This window comes from Triticum dicoccoides, chromosome 5B (assembly GCF_002162155.2).
Source record: "Triticum dicoccoides isolate Atlit2015 ecotype Zavitan chromosome 5B, WEW_v2.0, whole genome shotgun sequence".
Lineage (NCBI taxonomy): Eukaryota > Viridiplantae > Streptophyta > Magnoliopsida > Poales > Poaceae > Triticum > Triticum dicoccoides.
Genome location: NC_041389.1, coordinates 646,812,119 through 646,827,188, shown reverse-complemented (window position 1 = coordinate 646,827,188; position 15,070 = coordinate 646,812,119).

Below are 15,070 nucleotides of genomic sequence, written 5' to 3'. Positions count from 1 at the left end.
TGGGCCACATGTGCTTGCAACAAGGTGCATGTTGCAAACTGGGTGGTCATGCATGTTGCGCTATGCGTCGTACTCCCTTCGTTCCTAAATACTTGTCTTTCTAGACATTTCAAATGACTACTACATACGGATGTATGTAGACATATTTTAGAGTGTAGATTCACTCATTTTGCTCCGTATGTAGTCACTTGTTGAAATGCCTAGAAAGACAAGTATTTAGGAACGGAGGGCAAAATAAATCGGATGGGACAACCACGGAGATGGCCGACACGCATGTACATATTACTCTGCAGTTTTCTTTCCAGTCCATGTTCAGTCCGGGCGTGATGGCTTGATGGCCATTTTCAGTCCCCAAACTCATTTATTAAAGGGGAAAAACATTGCTCAACTAGGTGCTTAGTAGGCTCGTGGTGCTCGTCAGTGACCGCCATGTGTTGATGCAGTAAAAAGGAAGCCTGTTGCATTTGAACATCTCTATAGAAAAAAAATCTCTTGAAAACAGGGTTTGGCATAATCATACAAACCGGCATCCAAAATGGTTAGGCACTGGCCCTTTTTAAAGGCTGAGCTTTGAGCTGCTCAAGTCCAGATTTAGAAGCCCAATCTTTATTTGCTAGGAAAAAGAGAAGCACAATCCTTTTTTGTTTGAAACACGAGCAACCAAACTTCACCTACCACCAATTGTACGAAATTCACTCTCTTGATTGTTAAAAAGGACATTCACGATGGTACTCGCAACTCATTTACACCCTTCATCTGCCCTTGCCTCTCTGTCGACTACGTACTCCTCGGTCGCCTATTTAAATCTCAAGCTCCACAAACACCACAAGTGAGGAAGTATCAGCATATATCATGAGCACGACACAATGAGAGCAAGTTGAACCTAGAGCAATGGCCAAGAAGTGCTCTGACGCTTTTGCTTCCCTTCTCCTACTCTGCTTCGTGCCATCCGCCAGGGCCGTGCCTGTTGACTTGGTAGCGCGAGGGACAGAAAAACTACTTCGATGACATGGAAGGCATGGGGAACCGTTCGGGCCTCCCACCCGTCGGGGGTGGCTAAGACAGGGGATCCTGCAAAAACAATGATCACGTCTTCTCACTGTCATCACGACCCACTAGGGTAGGATCGTACGATGCCCTAAGAGCTTGAACCAGGATGGCTGCATGTTTGCATCGTCAGGGGCAGCAACAATGGCGACACCTTTCCAATTCTTCTTCTTGAAGTTGATGTGCTGTACAACCTTGTTCTTTCCATCAAACTTGCCCTTGCTCTTGTACTTGTGGGGCTGGAGGTTTTTTTTTCTGTACTAGATTGGCACTAGATCCTCCCTCAATGCCTCGAGCACGTGTGTCTTTTGCTCTCGCCTTTTCTTCCATATCAAGAGTACCAACGAGATCCGGAACGGAAAACTCCTGCCCTTATGCTTCAATAAGGTAGCAAAGTTTCTCCACGAGAGAGGAAGCTTAGTGATGATGCCTCCGACAACAAACTTGTCCGGTAACATACAATTGAAATGCTCAAGTTCTCTAGCAAATGACTGTATCTCGTGAGCTTGCTCAACCACAGAGCGCTAGTCATCCTGTAGTCATAGAATTGTTTCATGATGTACAACTCAATGCCGGCATCCAAGACCCCAAATTTGGCCTTGAGTGCATCCCACATATCTTTTCCATTATCAACTGACGCATAAGCATCAACTATGTCTCACCAAGAACACTCAAGAGTGCAGCCTTCAACAGGGTATCCATTTTCTAAAAAGCATGTTCCTATTGAGGATCAAGAATTCCTTCAGGTTTGCCAAGAGTGGCGTCATAGCAGCTCATGGTTTGAAACCATAGAATGGCTCTCACGCGCCACCTCTTATAGTGGATACCCTCAAACATAGGAGGTCTCATGGAAGCAGCAAAACCACTCGGGATAAATTGCCTATAGTAAGGTTTTTGGATTGTTGGAAATATGAGCAATTTACCAAATGATTTTATTAACAGAAATACTAGATAAAGCATGACTAATATAGCAGAGATAAAACAAGTCATGCAATCTGACAGAGAGAAGGTAAATAACATCTGCATATATGAACTGGAACCAAACATATCTAGAGCAGACACTAGAGCAAGAAACTGTGGCAGCATCTCAAATACAAAGAGCATGAACACGTATGGTACAGGAGTAGAAGCACATGTCTTGGGGTTGACATCCTCGCCAGCCATGTCGTTGAAGAGGTTGTCGACGTTGGGGAAGAAGGCGTCGTTGGGGAAGGGGTCGTCGATGTCCGGAGCGTCCATGATGAACCGGTTAGTAGTGGAGATTGAATCGAAAATCCCAATTATTGAGCTATAAAGGTTTATGCCCGATGTGGTTTCCTAAACCTAGAACAATGCTCTGGGTGTCGAGCTATTTCTGCATGAGTACACATTATGATGGGTGTCACAAGGAAAACAACACCGAAAACATGTTGGTCAGACAGGGCATGCATATGTGTTTTCAAAACATAGACAACGAGCAGCTTGCTGAAGGGGAACTGCATGGGTGTTGCTTAAGCACCAGGCTGGAAGAATATATATTTGGTGTAAGGTTTATTCTTGGTGCCTCCGAAGCCCTAATCTCAGACCAACATACTGGCCACTTGAGTGATCTCTCCATGAGTGCACATGCTGATACATCTTGTAAGGAAAAAACAACACAGCATACAAGATATGTTGTTCAAGTGTACTATATGTGTACTCTGCAGTTTGCTTTTCAGCCCATGTTCAGCCTCGACGTGGTGGCTATTTTCAGTCCCCAATATTTTCCACCTATATGTTTTTAAAGGGGAAAAGCCTTGCTCAACGTGGTATACTTAATAGGCTCATTTGTCAGTGGCAACCCTGTGTCATGGATGCACTCAGAAGGGAGGCTGCTGCACTTGGACAGCTATAAAAAAAGTTCTCTCGAAAACGGGCTTGGGCCTCATCATACAAACCGGCACCAAAATGGTCAGTCACTGGACCTTTTTCAAGCCTGAGCTTTGAGCTGCTCAACTCCAGATTTAAAAACCCAATCTTTATTTGCTTGCAAGAAAAACGAAGCACAGTCTTGAAGCACGAACTACCGAACTTCGCCTACCACCACTCCTACAAAATTTATTACTCCGGATTCCTAAACAAAAACATTCACCACAGCACTTGCATCGCCTCATTTACACCCTCTCCGGTCTCCGCCTATTTGAGCCGCAAATTCCACCACCGCAAGCTCTCGAGTAGTAGGCCGCCACACACTCGACACCGAGTAGAATCGAGAGCTACGGCAAGTGAAGTCTGAATCAAACCCTGTCTTTGTACGACCTGTTGGAATCAAACCTCGACCTTCTAATCCCCGAAATCCACACCCCGAACTATCAAATCCCGGACGATCAGAGACCTTAAGCTCGTTTTAGGAGTGGGATCAGTGACGTGGCACTGCGGGCGACCGGGTTTGCTAATTAATGATGCCACGTGTGTTGACCCCCTCCCTTTCTGTTTTCGTCTCACTCTTCCCCTCTTTATCTCTCGAATCCGTCGGTGCGGCGAAGGGTTCCGGCAGCCCCCGCGGCGGCGGTTGGTGGCGGACAGAGGGCGGCGATTGGCGGTGTCCCTGTAGACGCACCCGAAGCCGCCCACGTCGACCATGAGTAGCGGGCTGAAGTCGGCCAAGGCGCCACGGAGCTCGCAGAGGCTGAACTCCAGCAGGCTGTACGCGCCCCTCTCCCCGTACAGCTCCGGCGGCGACGCGGTCGAGACAGCGGCGGCTGGTACGGACGCTTCGTGCGTGCAGGCGGCGTAGTAGAAGGCTGCGGCTGCCGCCTGGGAAGCCGGCGCCGACGCCTCCGGCCGTCTCTTGCGCCTCCATTTGTCCTGGAATAGGCACAGGCAGCCCACTTCTTGGAGGAAACTGGCAAAATTCTGCTCGTAGTGCTTTGGAGCCTAGCCTGAATCACAAAAGAGTAGAGTTTGGTGATTTGCTTGGTGATCTTCAGGACAAATTTTGGAGGCTGGAAGTGGATGCTGCTAGCAATCCAAATGAGCATGATGTTGATGTGTTCAGAAAGGAATTGGACCTGAAGAATTCAGTAATTTCTGCAATTGTTACTAGGTGTGAGAGGAAATATGAGATTCAGATGTACAAATGTGTTTTTTTGCTGTCATCATCTTTTCGGCTGGTTTAGTTGCAGGCCTGGTGTTATCCTAGTTTAAGGAGAGAGTGATGTAATGCACTGCATTTTAGTGAGGAATGTAGCAATGATTGCAATGTAATGGATCTCAGTCATGTTTAACTGAATCTAGAAAATCCAAATGTAATGGATCTTTTTGGCTAATGTTATTATAAAATCTCACTTTGTTCAACTGGAAGATGAGCTCTGAAGATGTGCACTTTATTTAACATGAAAATTGTGCATTATTCAACAGCAAGATAATATGCATTTCATCTAGTAGGAAGATCATTTACATTTCATTTAACAGGAAGAAGCAACAATATTTGCATTTAACACGGAGATCATTTGCATTTTATTTAACAGGAAGATCATTTGCATTTCATTTAACAGGAAAAAGCAACAAATCATGTTGTCTAAATCATAGTGCTCTTTTGACAGTAGCACAAGTAACTGTGCATCTTCCAATTTTAAACAGAAAGTACAGATAAACAGCAGCAGAAATGAGCAGGGAGACGAGGGGGCGAACAGAGCGAGGGGAGGCGATCTGGTCTGGCTCGACCGGTTTTGCGACGTTGTCCAGCGCCACAACCTATGAGACCCACACAACTGGCTGATTCAGCGATCCTGGTGCCACGTCCGCAATCCCTGTTTGGGAACGAGCTTAAGGTCTCTGAGGAACGGGATTTGACAGTTCGGGGTGTGGATTTCAGGGATTAGAAGGTCGAGTTTCGATTCCGACAGGTCGTACTAAGACAGCGTTTGATTCAGACTTCACTCTAATATAAAAGAATTGAATGTCGTTCATCTATTACCAAAATTATGTTTTATTCAAGCCAGACGATGCTTCAGGGCTCTCCCAATGAAAGTTTCTTAGCACAGTTTCATAGGTATTTTTCTGATGTGGCATAGGAGATAATGAACAGAGAGATGTGGAGGATGTAGTTTAGTTAACATACAACCCTTGAACGTGGCAATAGGAAAAAAAAAGTCGCTGGCCAATCACATGTATGCATGAGGCTCAAATATTTAAATTTAGATGCAACCCTAAGAAACAAGGAATTGTGATAGTTGTCTCTTAATTTTTTGTGCCTCCTATGATAAAAGGTGCTAAGAGACGATGCATTGGGAGATCCCTCATTGAGAACCAAACCTCGTAAGACACAGGTCATGCAAAATGTTAAATTATGATCTAAATTCTAGTACCGTATTGGAGTAGACGTAGTACATATGGTGTGGGCTTTTGGGTTGGTACCGACGCGTACGAGTACAACTCGTTTACTTGTCCTACAAGGACTTTCATGTGTTTCCCCTCATATATACCCCATGTAGTCGCATCTAAGACGGTCTGTCGTCTCGTGCTTGTAATACTCCTCCATCATAGTGATTACGTCTTCGTGCGTCCGTGGTTTTCTCCCGCAAGGGTTTCCACGTAAAAATCTGTATCTCTCTGTCTCGTTTATTTCTCGTTATAATCTAACAAGTGGTATACAGAGCCAAGTTGCAATATAAGGCCTCCTTTGGTTCATAGGGTAGGAAAATCATAGGAATAGAAAAGTCATAGGAAATGAGATGGCATGCATCTCAAATCCGATGAGTAGGAATAGGAAAGAAGATGTCATTTGATTCACTTCATAGGATTTTTTCCATTGAGTCTAGGCTAATGTTTATTTTCCTATGAAATGTGGAGGATAGGAAGAATTCCTCCATAAGAATAGGATTCCATTCCTACAAACCAAAAGGCTCTAAAGAAATTTTTCCTACGAAAACCCTATCCTATGAAATTCCTACAAAAATCCTACAAACCAAAGGAGGCCTAAGAGTACGAGATTTGGGAGCGAGAGGATTAGGGCTGCGTTCCGTGCGCCGCGGCCGGTCGCCGAGATCGACTGGTTTTCGGCTGCAGCCTTTTCTTATCGGAGATCGAAACCAACAGGAGATTGATTCTTTACAAAGCCGCTGTACGCTGCCGTAAAGTCACCGCGTTGCGGAGACCAACAGGCGATCCATCGAGCCGCCGAGTCGTCGCTGCTGTTTTCCCATCCACGACAGCCGCGCAAGAGAGTTGCTGCTGCTCGCACCAAGTCCCGAGGCAGATCGCGTCAAGTACTAGTGGTGCACATCGGCTATGTACTGATTGCTGCTGGAGTTCACATGAAGACTAATCAAATCCAGTAGTAGTACTTGCACTAGTACTTTACAAAGGCTAGTATTAATTGAGTACTAGATCATCAATTGCTACGTCCACTGCCTAATACTCTTCTCTATTTGCGTCACGCATATTAAATTCTGTCAAGAATTTTTCTACCGACTTGTACTACTTTGTGTACACTAATTTATCGACTCATGGCATCCATGAAGTACGATCTTTCGTTGTTGGACCGTGACACAAGGTTTACCTTATGGCAAGTCAAGATGCGGGCGTTGTTGGCATAGACTGACTATGATGAAGCACTGGATAGTTTTGGGAAGAACCGAATTCAGGACTGGACTGATGAGGAGAAAATAATTGATTGTAAGGCTTTGTCACAAATTCAACTCCATTTGCATAATAATATTTTGTAGGAAGTTTTGAGCGAGAAAACTGTCGCCGCTCTATGGTTAAAGCTGGAAGGGATTTGCATGACTAAAGATCTCACCAGCAAGATGCATTTGAAGCAAAAATTATTCCTGCACAGGTTACCCGAGGGAGGTAATATTTTGACTCATATTTCAGAATTTAAAGAGATCATATCCGATCTAGCTGCAATGGAGGTTAAGTATGAAGAGTAAGATACTGCTTTAATGTTACTTTGTTCACTGTCAAGTTCTTGTACCAATTTTAGAGACACCATATTATACAGTCATGATACTCTCACGCTTAATGAAGCTTATGAAGCTTTGAACTCTAAGGAGAAGATGAAATTAATGGTGCCTCATGATGGTTTGAGTTCATCCCAAGCCGAGGGATTATCTGTTCATGACAGGACAAAGGAGAAGAACTCCAATAATGGAAACAGAGGCAAAAATAAAAACGGCTACAGGGGTCGGTCGCAATCCAGAGACAAGAAGTATTGCAGGTATTGCAAGAGAGATGGACATGACATCTCAGAGTGTTTCAAGTTGCAGAATAAAGAAAAGAGGAAAAATAACAAACAAGGTGAAAATTCTGCTAATGTTGCTCGTGATGATAGTTCTGATGATGCTCTTGTTGTTATTGCTGGATGTGCTGAGACCAATGATAAGTGGGTACTTGACACTGCATGCACTTTTCATATGTGTCCACATAGAGATTGGTTTAATACTTTTGATTCCACTACTGCTGCTGGTTCCTTTTTGGGTTTTGATAATTCACCATGCAAGATTGAAGGCATAGGTTCCATTCGAATCAAGATGTTTGATGGCACAATCAGAACTTTGACAGATGTTCGCTATATTCCGAAGATGAAGAGAAATATTATCTCTGTTAGTGCCCTTGATGCAAAGGGGTACAAGTATTCAGGTGGAGATAGTGTTTTGAAGGTCACCAAAGGTTCCCTTGTTGTGATGAAAGGTGATCTAAGTTCAACCAATGGTCTTTATTACCTTCGAGGTTCTATCATTTCAGGTAACGCCACTCCAGTTGTTTCAAAGAATTCTGATTGTGATGCTACTAACCTTTGGCATATGCGTTTTGGACATATGAGTGAACTTGGTTTAGCAGAGTTAAATAAGAGAGGTCTTCTTGATGGATATGAACCTGGTAAATTGAAATTTTGTGAGCATTGTATATTCGGCAAGCACAAGAGGGTGAAGTTCAACACTTCGACACATACAACTGAAGGTATTCTTGATTATGTGCATTCTGATTTAGGGGGACCATCTCGCAAGAAGTCACTAGGTGGTGCTAGTTACATGCTGACTATTATTGATGATTATTCGAGAAAAGTTTGGCCTTACTTCTTGAAGCATAAATATGAAGCATTCTCAGCATTTAAGGAGTGGAAGATTATGATTGAAAGACAATCTGAAAAGAAGGTAAAGATACTTCGCACTGATAATGGTATGGAATTCTGTTCTAAGCAATTTAAGAATTATTGCAACTCTGAAGGCATTGTACGACATTACACCATTCCTTATACTCCTCCACAAAACGGTGTTGCTGAGCGTATGAACATGGCCATTATTTCCAAATCCCGTTGCATGTTGTCCAATGCAGGTTTGCATAGGCGTTTTTGGGCTGAGACCGCTTCCACTACTTGTTATCTCATTAATCGTTCACCATCTATTGCTCTTAATAAGAAAACTCCAATTGAGGTATGGTCTGGTTCACCTGCTGATTATTCACAGTTGAGAGTTTTTGGTTGCACTGCTTATGTTCATGTTGATAATGGAAAGTTGGAGCCTAGGGCTGTTAAGTGCATCTTTCTTGGTTATAAATCTGGTGTTAAAGGTTTTAAATTGTGGAATCCTGAAACCCAGAAGGTTGTTATTAGCAGAAATGTTATCTTTAATGAAACTGCTATGTTACATGATGTTTCATCTACTAATGTTCCTGTTGAGAGCGAACAATGAAATTGTTGATTCACATGATGAACCCGTCGTTGATGATGAACATGTCACTCCCACTCAAAATTAGGCTATTGTTCCACCCAGTTGGAATCTTGTACGTGACAGAGTTAGGCGGGGTATCAATAAACTTGACAAGTTAATTGAAGAGTGCAATATTGTTTCTTTTGCTTTATCTGTTGCAGAGGAAATTGAAGGTAATGCTGAGCCTTCTTCATATTCTGAGGCTATTAGTTCTGTGATAGTAATAAGTGGATGACCGCTATGCATGATGAGATGGAATCACTTGAAAATAATGGCACTTGGGATTTAGTAAAATTGCCTAGAGAGAAGAAACATATTCGTTGCAAGTGAGTTTTCAAGAGAAAAGAAGGTGTTTCTCCTAATGATGAGACAAGATATAAAGCAAGGTTAGTTGCTAAAGGTTATAGCCAGATTCCAGGTATTGACTATAATGAAGTTTTTTCTTTTGTTGTGAAGCATAACTCTATTCGCACTTTACTCAGTATTGTTGCCATGCATGATTTTGAGCTTGAACAATTGGATGTTAAAACTGCATTTTTACATGGAGAATTAGAAGAGGATATTTATATGGAACAACCTGAAGGTTTTGTTATTTCTGAAAAAGAAAAGTTTGTCTGTAAGTTAAAGAAATCTCTTTATGGATTGAAGCAATCCCCTAGACAGTGGTACAAGAGATTTGACACCTTTATGCTCTCTCAAGGTTTCAAAAGGTCTAATTATGATAGTTGTGTTTAGGGAAACGCTTCCATCCAGTGGACCGGCCGTGCGTTGGGCCGGTCCCTCGCTCGCTCGCGAGACACATACGCTCGTGGGACCAGGCATCGCTTCCTTTTTCTTCCATTCGTCTACCTTTCCCCTCTTTGTTTTCTATGCGGTCGCCATGGATGCCCTCGCACTAGAAGGCCCTCCCGTGCCACACACCTGCGCTGCCGTGTGCGTGCTTCTGGATCCCCCGGATTGTGTTTCGACATACATCCGTCGCGCAGGGGCGGGACCGCGAGCCGCCATGGCTGGAGTCTCCCTCTTCCTCCCGCTCTGAAGTCAACCCTCACCTCTCGGGGCACACAAGGGCTGAAACGACACCTGGGCGGTGCTGCACTGGCGATGGATGGATGCAGCGACCAGCGACTAGCAGTGGCACCGGACTCACGGAGGTAATGGTGGAACCGCCAAATCCACCGCGGCAACCACTGCCAAAAAGTTTCAACCCTATTGAATAAAGCTTCAAGCGGCTACAGGGAAAGCTTCTTGCATTGCCCATCCGAGGAAAAGCTACAACCATTAACATGAAATGCTACAACCATTAACATGAAATGCTACAACCTAAGGTGAAAAAAGCTTCAACCAAACAACCAGTGTCAAAAAGCTGCAACCGGCGTCGCCCCGTGCTACCACCGTCGTCGGCAAAAACTACAATCAGCCATGGGAGAGCTGCAAGCCCGCGGCGACTCGTGTCACGGCTGACACTGCAAAAAGCTGCAACCGGCGTCGCCCTGTGCTACGACCATCTCCACGGAAGCTACAATCGGCCATGGTGGAGCTGCTAGCCTACGGCAACTCGTGTCATAGCTGGCAGTGCAAAAAGCTGGCCAGCGTCAACCTGTGCTGCAACGGTCGTCGGTGGAAGCTACAATCATCCATGGCGAGCCGTGACCGAGCGCGACGGCACCGGAGATGCTGCAACCCGTGCGAAACCGTCGGAGCTCCTTCTGGTGACCACGAGCAGGCGGGTGCTGTAACCGCTACGCCATGCGCTCGAACCGTCACTCGCCGTTGATTCAACCGACTACGGCAGGAGCAGCCATTAGCGAGGATGTTGCGACCGACGGGCTGTTTTGCTGGAAGCGACAACGTGTTTTGCTGCATGGAGGCGGGTACACGCGGGGCACGAGCGATGCAAACCATCAAGCCAGCGAGGCGTCCGGTGAGCTGCACGGGGCGAGCGGCACAGTGAGCTGACAAGGAGCGCCATGGAGCTAGAGGCGGGAGGCCAAGAGGGGGCGAACAAGCAATCTGGGGATGTGCGTGAACTGGTGTGGTCAGCGACAAAGAAGAAGGGGGATGTGCGCGAGGCTTTTCTAGAGGCTGAATCACGTGGTCCTGGGCGTGCGCATCGTGCGGCTGGGCTGCGACCGGCCCAAATTTGGGCCGGTGCGCCGGCGCCTAGCACCCACCTTGTGTTTATTTGAAAACTGTCAATGGTAACTATTTATTTGCTCCTTTATGTTGATGATATATGCTTATTGCTGCAAAGAGTATGTTAGAGATTAATGAACTAAAGAAGCAATTGAGTATTGAAGTTGAGATGAAGGATTTGGGTGCAGCAAAGAAAATACTTGGCATGAAAATATCCAGAGATAGACCGTCTGGAAAAGTAATCTAAGTCAGAAGGGATATATTGATAAAGTTCGTCGTCATTTTAATATGCATAATGCCAAGTCGGTGAGTACACCGTTAGCTGCACACTTCAAATTGTCATCAGCTTTATGTCCTAAGTCAGATTCTGATATTGAGTACATGTCTAGGGTTCCCTATTCGAGTGCAGTTGGTTCACTTATGTATGCCATGGTTTGTTCTGGTCCGGATTTATCTTATGCATTGAGTGTTGTCAGTAGATACATGGCTAATCCTAGAAAAGAGCATTGGAAAGCAGTTCAGTGGATTTTCAGATACCTGCGAGGTACTTCTAATGCTTATTTACAGTTTGGAAAAACTGGAGATGGACTTGTTGGTTTTGTTGATTCTGATTTTGCTGGTGATTTGGATAAGAGAAGACCGCTCACAGGTTATGTTTTCACCATTGATGGTTGTGCTGTGAGTTGGAGAGCAACTTTGCAGTATATTGTGGCTTGTTCCACTACTGATGCCGAGTATATGGCTATTTCTGAGGCATGCAAAGAAGCTACCTGGTTGAAAGGTTTGTACACTGAGCTTTGTGGAGATTCATCTTGCCCTACCATATTTAGTGACAGTCAAAGTGCTATATATCTTACCAAGAATCCAATGTACCATGAGAGAACAAAGCACATTGATGTCAGATATCACTATATTCAAGATGTTGTTGCTGAAGGTGATTTGAAGGTATGCAAGATAAGTACTCATGATAATCCTGCTGATATGATGACAAAGCCAGTTCCAACCAATAAGTTTGAGCTTTGCTCAAGCTTAGTTAATTGGTATTTCTCACTAGTCCTATGAACTTTGACGCACAAGGTGTTTATACTGATTTGGATGGAGTTATTCACTTTCTTCGACTACTGGAGGGAATTTGGATCAAGGTGGAGATTGTTAAATTATGATCTAAATTCTAGTATCGTATTGGACTAGACGTAGTAGATACGGTGTGGGCCTTTGCGTTGGTACCGACGCGTACGAGTACAACTCGTTTATTTGTCCTACAAGGACTCTTATGTGTTGCCCCTCATATATACCCCATGTAGTCGCACCTAAGATGGTCTGTCGTCTCGTGCTTGTAATACTCCTCTATCATAGTGATTGCGCCTTCGTGCGTCCGTGGTTTTCTCCCGCAAAGGGTTTCCACGTAAAAATCCGTGTCTCTTTGTCTCGTTTATTTTTCGTTATTATCTAACACAAAAGCATTGTGAGTATCTGCGGGTGAACTAGCTGACCAACTAACGCAAAGGTTGAGCGTATTTCGTGGTACTTCCTAATCCCATGGTGCTCACCATCCGATTGCCATGTAACATCTGGGTGCTGTATTACGGTTCGACGATTAATCCCCGTCCCTAGAGAAATTAACTGGGTTTGATAAATGGCTACGGAATATAATCAACAACTAGAAGAAAATGTTGAGTGAAAGGTTTATTCTCGATGCCTCCTAAGAGCATCTCCAACAGCCGTGCTAAAGCGCCACGCGCAAAAAACCTATTAGCGCGCGCTGCGGCTGGTTTTGCGCGCCCGCCTGCGCTGGCTCCAGCAGCGGCGCTATAATGCAGCGCGCGCGCGCCGCTCCAGCAGGGCGCAAAAATACAGCGCACGCGCCGCACAAACCACATGTACATTTCAAAGAAGATGAGAAAAATGATCAAACAAACAAAATAAAAATCAATAACAAATAGTTCAAAATAAATCACTACAACTCAAACAAATAGTTTATCGTTTAGTACAACAACAAATAGTTCAAAATAAATTATTACAACACAACAAATAGTTCATGAACAATACAATGTCGAGTGCAGATATCGTCATGCTCTTTGCCGTCCATGCCATGCCCACCACTCTTCAATTAGATCATTCTGAAGTTCCTTGTGCGTTGCGGGACGCCGAATGGCATGATAGGAGGCAACAAAACGGGCTACCCTTTCAGCCTTCCGCCGCACTCGCACGGGATGTCCCAAGAGCTCATACTATGAGTAGTCTAAATCTTGGCCACGCTCATTCTCGATGATCATGTTGTGCATGATCACACAAGCGTGCATGATGTACCAAAGCATTTTTTGATCCTAAAATCTTGCCGGTCCTCTCACAATAGCAAATTGGGCTTGCAAAATCCCAAATGCTCTCTCCACATCTTTTCTAGCCGCCACCTGAGCATTGTGGAAATCAAGATTTTTCTTACCTTTCGGTTTTTTCAACGGCTTCACGAAGGTTTGCCACTTTGGATAGATGCCATCCGCTAGATAATAGCCATAGTTGTACGTACGGCCATTTGCTACAAACTGCACAGGTGGCAACTCACCGTTTGCAATCTTATTCATCAGTGGTGACCGGTTGACAACATTGATATCATTCAAAGATCCAGGCATTCCAAAGAATGCATGCCAAAGCCAAGTCTCCTGATCGGCCACCGCTTCAAGGATTATAGTGGAACCCTTTTTTTGGCCGTGGAATTGCCCATGCCATGCCTTTGGACAATTCTTCCAACTCCAATGCATGCAATCTATTGAGCCAAGCATGCCAGGAAAGCCGCGCGCTTTGTTCATCGCCAATAGCCTTGCGGCGTCTTCAGCAGTGGGAGATCTCAAATACTCCTCACCAAACACTTGCACAATTCCCACTGCAAAGCCCTTGACACACATGATGGCTTGGCTCTCACCCATAGCCAAATGATCATCAACTAGATCAGCCGGGATACCGTATGCCAACATACGCAAAGCGGCTGTCACCTTCAGAAAAGTGCTATGCCCGAGCTCTCCGGCGGCATTCCTCCTTTGCTGGAAAAACCGGTCATGGCTCGCTAGTTTCTCTGCAATGCGCCTGAACAAGTCGGTGCTTATCCTAAACCGGCGACGAAAATACGACTCCGGGTATGTGGGATTCTCCACGAAATAGTTCTTCATCAATCTGTTATGGGCATCAATCCTATCTCTCCAAATTTTCTCCCGACCCATAACCGAACCACCGTGCTTCGGTTTTTTATTGATATGCATAGCTACGATCATTGCAAGATCCTCCTCCTCTTCCATATCAAATTCTTCTTCGGAAGAATCATACGACGAACTCATCTACAATGTTCAATACTATATTATAAAAACTACAATTCAAAACATGCACCAAATTCATGAAGTTTGAGCAATACATACCTTGTAGGCGTTTTGTCAAACACCTTGCGGGCGCGGCGCGGCAGCGAGCGCTTGGGCGTTGTTCCTCGGACGACGGAGGCGTGCGGGCGCCGGCGGTACTAGGAGGGGATGGGCGGAAGCGCGGGCGCGCGGGGTTAGGCCGGGGAAGCCTGAGACGGTCGCTGGGGTGCGCGGGCGGCGGCGGCGGCGCGGCTGGTCGGGGGTGGAAGCGCGAGAGGAAGAGCGGGCGCGAGCGCTCGAGTGTGCTGCGCACTGTAGTGGGCGCCCGAAATACGCCGCGCGGGTAAGTGTTTTTCACCGCGCGCCCAACCCGTTTTAGTGCGCGCGCCGTTTTTGCGCGCCCGCTGGAGCGCCCTGACGCGTTGCGCGCGCGCTAAAACGACTTATTTTACGGCGCGACGCTAGTTTAGTGCGGCTGTTGGAGATGCTCTAAGCCTAGATCATTGCTCTGGCTGCCGAGTGATCTCTCCATGAGCGCACATTGTGATGGATGTTATGTGGAAAACAACACCAAAAACATGTTGGCCAAACAGTGCATGCATATATGTTTTGATATCTATATGTGCTCTCTGTATTTTTCTTTTTAGTCGAAGTTTAGTCTCAAAATCTAGATGCAATGGTTTTCCTCTCCATGTGATTGTTTAGTGGCCATTTATAATCCCTAAGCTTTTGTGTTCTTTGGAGGCTAGAAACCATGAATGTCATTGCCACGCGTGACACTCTGATCTCTCCAACACACAGCGACAACATCAGCTTCTCTTAGCTGAATAATTTCAGCCTATCACGCACAAGCCAGCAAAACACAGA